The sequence below is a fragment of the Panicum virgatum genome, chromosome 9N (genome assembly GCF_016808335.1).
Source record: "Panicum virgatum strain AP13 chromosome 9N, P.virgatum_v5, whole genome shotgun sequence".
Lineage (NCBI taxonomy): Eukaryota > Viridiplantae > Streptophyta > Magnoliopsida > Poales > Poaceae > Panicum > Panicum virgatum.
This window is the reverse complement of record NC_053153.1, coordinates 43,853,038-43,860,711: the sequence shown is the minus strand read 5'-3', so window position 1 is coordinate 43,860,711 and position 7,674 is coordinate 43,853,038. Positions and strand designations below refer to the sequence as shown.

The 7,674-nt window shown below is 49.0% G+C and overlaps 1 pseudogene; it reads left to right on the top strand.

The window, feature by feature from the left end:
* The first annotated feature begins 4,901 nt into the window (after positions 1–4,901).
* LOC120689788 lies at positions 4,902–7,674 on the top strand (annotated as a pseudogene).

The window sequence follows — 7,674 nt, the reverse complement described above, 5'->3', positions numbered from 1 at the left end:
TTTTTATTGGATCCCGTGTCAAATGGGCAGATGGCTCGAGCTCGAGGAGTGGAGGGGAGAGTAGGGGGAGAGCCTGGGAGGGAGGGAGAGAGAAGAGCACGGGGGACGGGAGGTGTGGGAGGGAGAGAGAAGAGTAGGGGGAGGGAGAGTAGCGAGAGTACGGCTGAGCAACGTAAGTGGAGATAAGGGAAAAAAATTCAATCATTGCAACAATTTGAAAATAAGAAGAAAAAATTAACCACTAGGCATGGAGGTTCTATATGTCATATGAATATAGAAGTTTGAAGTAGATTTTATTGGGGTTAAATGTAGAGCTCTAAAATGTTTGAACAGCCCCTAGTCAGAAAATAGGGACTATTGCTGGCTATTAATCCTAATTAAGCTTCATTAGAGCATCTCCAGCAATAGCCCCAATTTCAGCCCCCTACTTTCTTGAGTAGGGGCCAACCCTAACTTTCTAGGGGTTTAATTTTGTGTTCAACTCCAACAATAACCTATACTTGCAGCCCCTACTTTTATTGTGACAGGTGGGACCCACACGTCAGTGTCAACTTTTATTTTCTTAGATGACAGGTGGGGCCTCCCCCTTTCTTCCTCCTCTCCCCCCATCACTGCCCCAGCAGTGGTCAAGATCAGGGCGGAGGCGGTGGAGCTCCGAGCCGTGGCGGCAGACCTTCGGCAGAGGCGACGAGGCCCGAGCCAAGGCGGCAGACCTCAACCGCGGCGGAGCTCCGGGCGAAGGGATCTATGCCCTTGTCCTCCTCCCCCGCGCGTGGGCGGCGGCGAGGCGAGCTCGGGCGGAGGGCGTGGGCGGCGGCACGGCGAGCTTTTGCGGCACAGCGAGTTTGAGCGGAGGGCGTGGGTGGCGGCGCGGCGAGCTCACGCAGCGGCAAGGCGAGCTCGGGCGGAGGGCGTGGGCGGCGGCACGGCGAACTTGTGCGGCGGCGGGGCGAGCATGAGCGGAGGGCGTGGGTGGCGGCGCTGCGAGCTCGCGCGGCGACGAGGCGAGCTCGGGTGGAGGGCGTGGGCGGCGGCGCTGCGAGCTCGCCGCGCGGCGAGCTCGTGTGGCAACATGGCGGGCTCGCGAGCAGGGGCGAAGCTAGAACTGAATCAAGGGGGTGCCCTGTCTATGGTTGTGCTACTAGCTCTATGATTTATGAAGTGAAAATTTGATGATTAACACTGAGTTTTCATTTTGGTGTGGGTGCCCAGGCACCCCCCACACACAATCTAGCTCCGCCCCTGCTCGCGAGGCTATGCTAGCGTGGAGAGCTCGTGCGGCGTCGAGTGGGAGGGCGCACCGTCGCGCGGAGGTCAATGGCTTGCGCGGCGCCGGCGGACAAAGGAGGCGCTGGGGAGAAGAAGGAGTGGAGTTTGCGCCTGGAGGTAGATAGAAGAAGTTGTTGTGCGTGGGACCCACAGATGGAGGGCTCCCTAGAGACCCCCAGGTCTGGGGGGTGGAGGGGGAGATTTGGAGGCCTCCTCATTTTAGGCGCTCAAGTAGAGGGACTGCTGGAGTTAGTTTTTTGGACTTCACCTTCTAAATTTGGTGTAGGGGGCTTAGGGTTTGCTGGAGTTACTTTTAATATATATTGACATCCAAAATCCGATCATGTGAATCCAATTGAAGTCCATCTAAAATCAGTATCCATCTAGTCATGTGGTAATTAGTCTCTGAATCTAGTCCAATCCTATTCCACTAAATCCAAATTCATCTAATAAAATCCAAAATTCAAGCATGAAGTGGGAGGCACAATCAAGCAACCGCAAGCCCATCATCTGGACGTCTTCCTCGGCCACGGCAAGCTTGCCGTCAAGGAGCTTATGATGGGCAGCGTGTCGCCGTCCCCAACCACATACCCTCCCTCACAGGACCGTGCCACGGGTCTGCGCAACCGCGGGCCCCTGAACCGACGGTCCACGCCGCCGCCGCTGCCACCCACGGTCTCCGCACGCAGCGCGCGCCGAGCAGCACGAGTGCGTCCAGCACCACCGCGCACCGCCAGGTGGCCGCGTTCGCCGCCGACACGGCTGCCGCGCACAGCTCTGCATCCCGACACCGCCTGCCGCTGCTCGTGTCTGGCCACGTGCATGGGAGGTGAGAAGTCCAACATGAATTGAATTATCTTGTTTTTCTTTCCAACGAGATCCAACAATACTGGGATCTAAAGCAAATGGATTGTACATATTCTAGTGAGGTTTTGTTTAGTTGAAAAATTCAAAATTTCAAAGCTATCACATCGAAAGAGAATTTTACATACATAGAGTACTAAATCTAGACGAAATAAAAAATAAATTGCATAGTTTGCTTGTAAATTACGAGACGAATTTAATGAATCTAATTAGACTATGATTAGACACTAAATTACTACAATAATTATTACAGTACATGTGCTCTAATGATGAATTAATTAGATTGTAGTTAGTTCTATGGTTAATCTATGTTTAATACTTTAAATGTGCAAAGATTTCTTTTTTATAATTTTACACGGACAACTAAACGAGAGCTGAGATTCAATGCCAAAGTCCAATTGGATGTTGGATAATAAATACCAGGAGTAATCATTGGTACATATTTTCCGTAACACAACATTAGCAACACTAATTAGATTTATATGGATTCATCTAGCGGATTAGCCTCAATTTATGCAATTAGTTTTATGATTAGACTTATTTATTACTGCTAAGGCTGTCAGCATCGGGTACTGGGAGAGAGATACACTACTGCCTCCTCCAGTATTGGTTTAGTGGAAAAAAAATCCCGCACCGGGAGATGCTACCTCGTCTACTATCGTAGCGAAGGGAGAGAGCTTCGCCAAATCGAGCGTAGGTACGGAGGAACGCTACCACACCCACGTGGCGCTGGACCCGCGCACCCGCACGCCATCCCAACCACCCCGCCGGTGAGCGGGGAGAGAGAGGGCCACCGCACGGAGGAGCCGAGGAGGGAGGCTTGCTGCCGGGGAGCGGACGGAGACTGCTGCCTCGCCTCGCTTCGATCTGCCGGCATGGTACCCGAGCCGCTCAATCCGCTAGGAGAGCACGGAGGCCGCGAAGAGGCGCGACGAGGAGGCGGCGGCGGCAGCCGGAGAGCATCAACGAGGGAGGCCACAGAGCTCGAGCATCGAGGAGGGGATGCTCGGTGGAGGAAGGCACGCTTGGCGGAGCTCGGGTCGCTGACGGAGCGCAGGGGGGAAGGACGCGCCGCCGGAGCTCGAGGTCGCTGACGGAGCGCAAGGGAGGAGGCACCACTGGAGCACAAGGAGGAAGGAGGGAGGAGGAGAAGGGCGGAAGGAAATGGCGTCCGATCTAGCCGGGTCTGGCCGGCCTCGCCCTCTCCCGGCAAGCGCGGGGGGGGGGGGGGGGGGGGGGGGCATCGACTAATGAGGAGAGGGAGGGAGGAGGTGTGGCTGGTGGGGGAGGGAGGTGAGGCGCGAGAGAAAGGAGGGAGAAATGTTTAAAAAAACTGACACATAAATCTCACCAGTGGTAGTTAATATAAAAAATGAGATGTATAGTATGGTGAGTATGAAAGAAATTGGTATAAGTTGTAGCGAGTGTGACAGCCTAATTATGTCCAAACATTGTTAAATTATTAGTGGGCTCTTCCTCTTCGTGGAAAACAAACATGATCATCCATTGTGGTCCCCACAGAGGGTTGCCTATTTTACGATCAGACCATAGGGAAGGGTCCTACTGTCGATCTTCCAACCGTATTTTTTTAGTAATTTTTTTGTCGTTTTCTGAGAAAAAAGTTTAATTTTTTTCTAAAGAGACACATAATTTTTGAAGTGAAAATTTGGTGAGGTAGAAAAAATTTCAAGAATTTTTTGGTGAGATAAAAATGTTTAACAAAGAAAAAGTTTGATAGAGAAGAAATAAACTGAAAAATTGAAGGAGAAAATTGTACATCCAAAAATAAAAAAACTCGGGCAAATTTTTTTTTCTGTATCAAAAGAAGAAGAAAAAATGTGAAAAAAAACCTACCGCCTGCCCGCCGCCGGGCAGCGGTGTCGCCTCCCCACCGCGCCGCCCGCTTCACCTCCGCTCCCTGGCGGCCGCGCCGCCCCCGACCCGCCGCACCGCCTCCCCGCCACGCTGCACTGCCTCCCCATCGCCAGTCCACCGTGCCGCACATCGCCGCCGTGCCGCGCCTCCTCGCCACGCCGGCTCGCCGCGCCGCTCCCCCAGTTGGAGATGCCGGAGCTCGCCGCCGGCGTCACGCCTCAACGCCGTGCCGCAGCGCCTCCCCACTGCCGCTGCAGCGCCAGCTCCGCCGCGCAGGATCCGGGAGGAAGGGGAAGGGGCTCTCTGCTGGATCCGGGAAGGATAGGAAGATGGAGGAAAAGAGGAAAGAAGTAGAAAATAGAAGAAGAGAAATAAAAAAGGTGAGCGGATTAACCGTAAGTTGCAAAACTTAACTTACGGTAAGCGCAGACTCATTATTGGGTGCCCACAAGCCGCCAGCAAGAGATGAGGCCCCGCGCCTAGGAGTGTGTGCATTCCGATAGATTAGAGCAATTCCAACCCAAGACACTACTAGTAGTTTTTATACTTGCCATGTCATATAGACACTACTCATAAAAACTACATCTGCAATGGATGATTTCTTCAAAATAAATTGCTATCCAATCATATTTCTTCTCTCTCTTCTCCCTCCAATCACCTCTTCTTTTGTCTTGGTTTTCGTGAAGACATGATTTTTTACATGAGATCTAATTTTTTCATATTTTTTCTTTTTTCCTCATTAACTCTCCTGCCAACTCAGCTTTTTGCTTATGTGATATTATATTTAATGTTATGAAAACCAGCTGAGTTGGAGGATTGGGACTGCTTAGCAAGATAGAGACGTGACCCCACCCACGGAAAAAGGGCAGAAAATATAAATCCGTTCTCTCCCCCAAGCAATCGAACCTCCCCCGAAACAGAGTCGGCCTCAGCGCCAGAGCACGCAGCAGAGTCCTCCCCATTCCGGCGGCGTCAATGGCGGCCGAGCCCAAAATCCTCGAGCTCTCCAACGGCAGGATCACCGCCAGGATCGCCAGCTGGGGCGCCACCATCACCTCCCTCCTCGTCCCCGACGCCCACGGTCCGCATCACTCTCGCAGGTTCCTTCGGCTTCCTCGGTTCCTCTCTGACCCCCTTTTTCTTCTGGCGAAATCGTCGGCGCAGGGAATGTCGCGGATGTGGTGCTCGGGTTCGACGAGCTGGAGCCGTACATGATGAGAGGGACCCTTGATTCTGTTAGATGCCAAGTGTTGTGTGCTTTTGACTTTTGACTCTTGGGATGAGCTGAACTGTACAGTTCAGGTGTGTTCCCTGACCAAACGGGTGCAATTTGGGATATGTCGTTAGTGCCCTGATAAGGAAATTGGAACCGTATCTGGCTTGATGAACATAATTAGTCATATAGATAGATCATGAATTACTGTTTTTAGCAATGCAGCAAATTGGTCACTGAAATAAATAGAAAGGTGTTGTAGAGTTTAAGATGCGATACCATGGTGGAAAAGTTCTCCGAAGGGAATATTGGCAGCTTGGTGCGGCACCTTGGATGTATATGCCCAGACTGCCTCCTTGAATAATAAGGAAAAAAATTACCAGATTTGCTAATTTTAGTCCAAGTTCGGGCCTTTTTCCTTCAAAACTACGAGGGGATGATTCCCTTTAAAAGAAACTGTGTGTGACCAATATTTCAGTTAGTTCCATAAGCTGCAGAAATGTATGTCTCTTTCTATAATTTATTTAAGCCTTGACTACCACCCCCATAATATGGTCCATTCCCAGGTGCCCGGGCTTAGCTTGTTCAGTTCTTGTCTAACTTTGTATATCCAACCATACCCTAGGACCCAATAGTAGTCATTGAGATATAAACGTTCTAAATTTGTCGTATTCTGTTAGGTTTTCCTGCAGATAGTTTGAAGGGTTGTAAAACATGGGTGGTTACTCTGTATTTGCAGAAAGGCATTTCACCTTATTTTGGATGCATAGTTGGCCGAGTTGCAAATAGGATCAAGGATGGCAAGTTTGCCCTAAATGGAGCTGAATATTCATTACCTATCAACAATGGACCCAACAGCCTTCATGGTAAGGTTTCATAAATTCTGCAAAGCTGGGTAACCTCTGTTGTAATCATGTTAGCTAAATCTTATACTACAAAAGTGTGACTTAGTCTTTATTTAGAATAGTGACAAGTTTTAACGAATACATTTATTGAGCTAAAAATTTCAAATCTATATCATCCGTACTCAATACTGTACAATCCTTGTAATTTTAACACCTGAGCATTTGTTACTGCCTAGATGAATGAATTATATGGTAATTTGATGTTTTTTGTGTAAAATACTGATTCTGCAGTTCCAGGTGATGTTTTCTACATTAATGCCTGCATTGTATGTCTTCTTGCTATGTAAATAAACTTTAATTTTGTTGCTTAACTCTGAATGTCAGGTGGGTTGAAGGGATTTGACAAAGTCGTGTGGGAAGTCGTAGAGCATAAAGATGGTGAATGCCCATCAATAACCTTTCGGTATCACAGCAAGGATGGGGAAGAAGGTACACTAATTAGCATCTTTGTTTTAACTGAAGATCTCTGTGCTTAAGTAATTGGGCCGATTCAAGCTTCGACTGTTGTATTATCTTCAGGTTATCCAGGTGATGTAACAGTGAGAGCAACATATTCTCTTCCTGAGGCTACCACTCTAAGACTTGACATGGAAGCCACGCCACATGACAAAGCCACTCCTATCAGCTTGGCACAGCACACTCCTGAGGCTACCACTCTGGTGACATCTTAAATCATTCAGTTCAGATCTGGGGGAAGCACATCACTCCAGTTGATGAAAACACAATTCCCACAGGTGAGATAATGCCTGTTGAGGGCACACCTTTCGACTTCACTACAGAGCACAAGATTGGGGAACGCATCACTGATGTTCCTGGAGGGTATGATCATAACTATGTGCTGGATTGTGGAGATGAAAAGAATGGCGTGAAGCATGCCGCCAAGCTGAGAGATCCATCAAGCTTGCTAACTCTGGACCTCTGGACTAACACGCTGGGCATGCAGTTCTACACTGCCAACTATGTGAGTGGCATCACTGGCAAAGGGGGTGCTGTTTATGAGAAACATGCCGGTGTATGCTTGGAAACCCAAGGGTTTCCTAATGCTATCAACCAACCAAACTTCCCGTCTGTGGTGGTGGAGCCTGGAGAGAAGTATAAGCACACTATGCTGTTTGAGTTTTCAACCTGAATATTGAGGCTGTGAACAGCTCAAATGGTTGCACTAGTAGAACGAAAATAAATGAGCAGAAGAATAAGGTCTGGTCGGCACATATCAATGACTGTATCTTACTTATGCAACCAGAGAAAAATGTTCTTGAATGCTCAAAGTTAGATTTACATATTTCTTAATTAGAATGGTTGCATATAATTGAGAACATCAAAATGCTTGGGAAAGGAGGGCCTGATGCAGTGGTAGTCTGCCAAATTGTGCTGCTAGAGGTCCTAAGTTTGAATAAGAGAAAGGGTAGGGCTGCCTAGAAATGCTCTTCCCCATATCCCAGTTTAGATGGGAGCTTCAAGCACTGGGTGATCCTTTTTTAACGTGCTTGTGAACTATCATGATTTCTATATTTTGGTGCAGTGTAATGCTGCAGTAATATTCTTTCA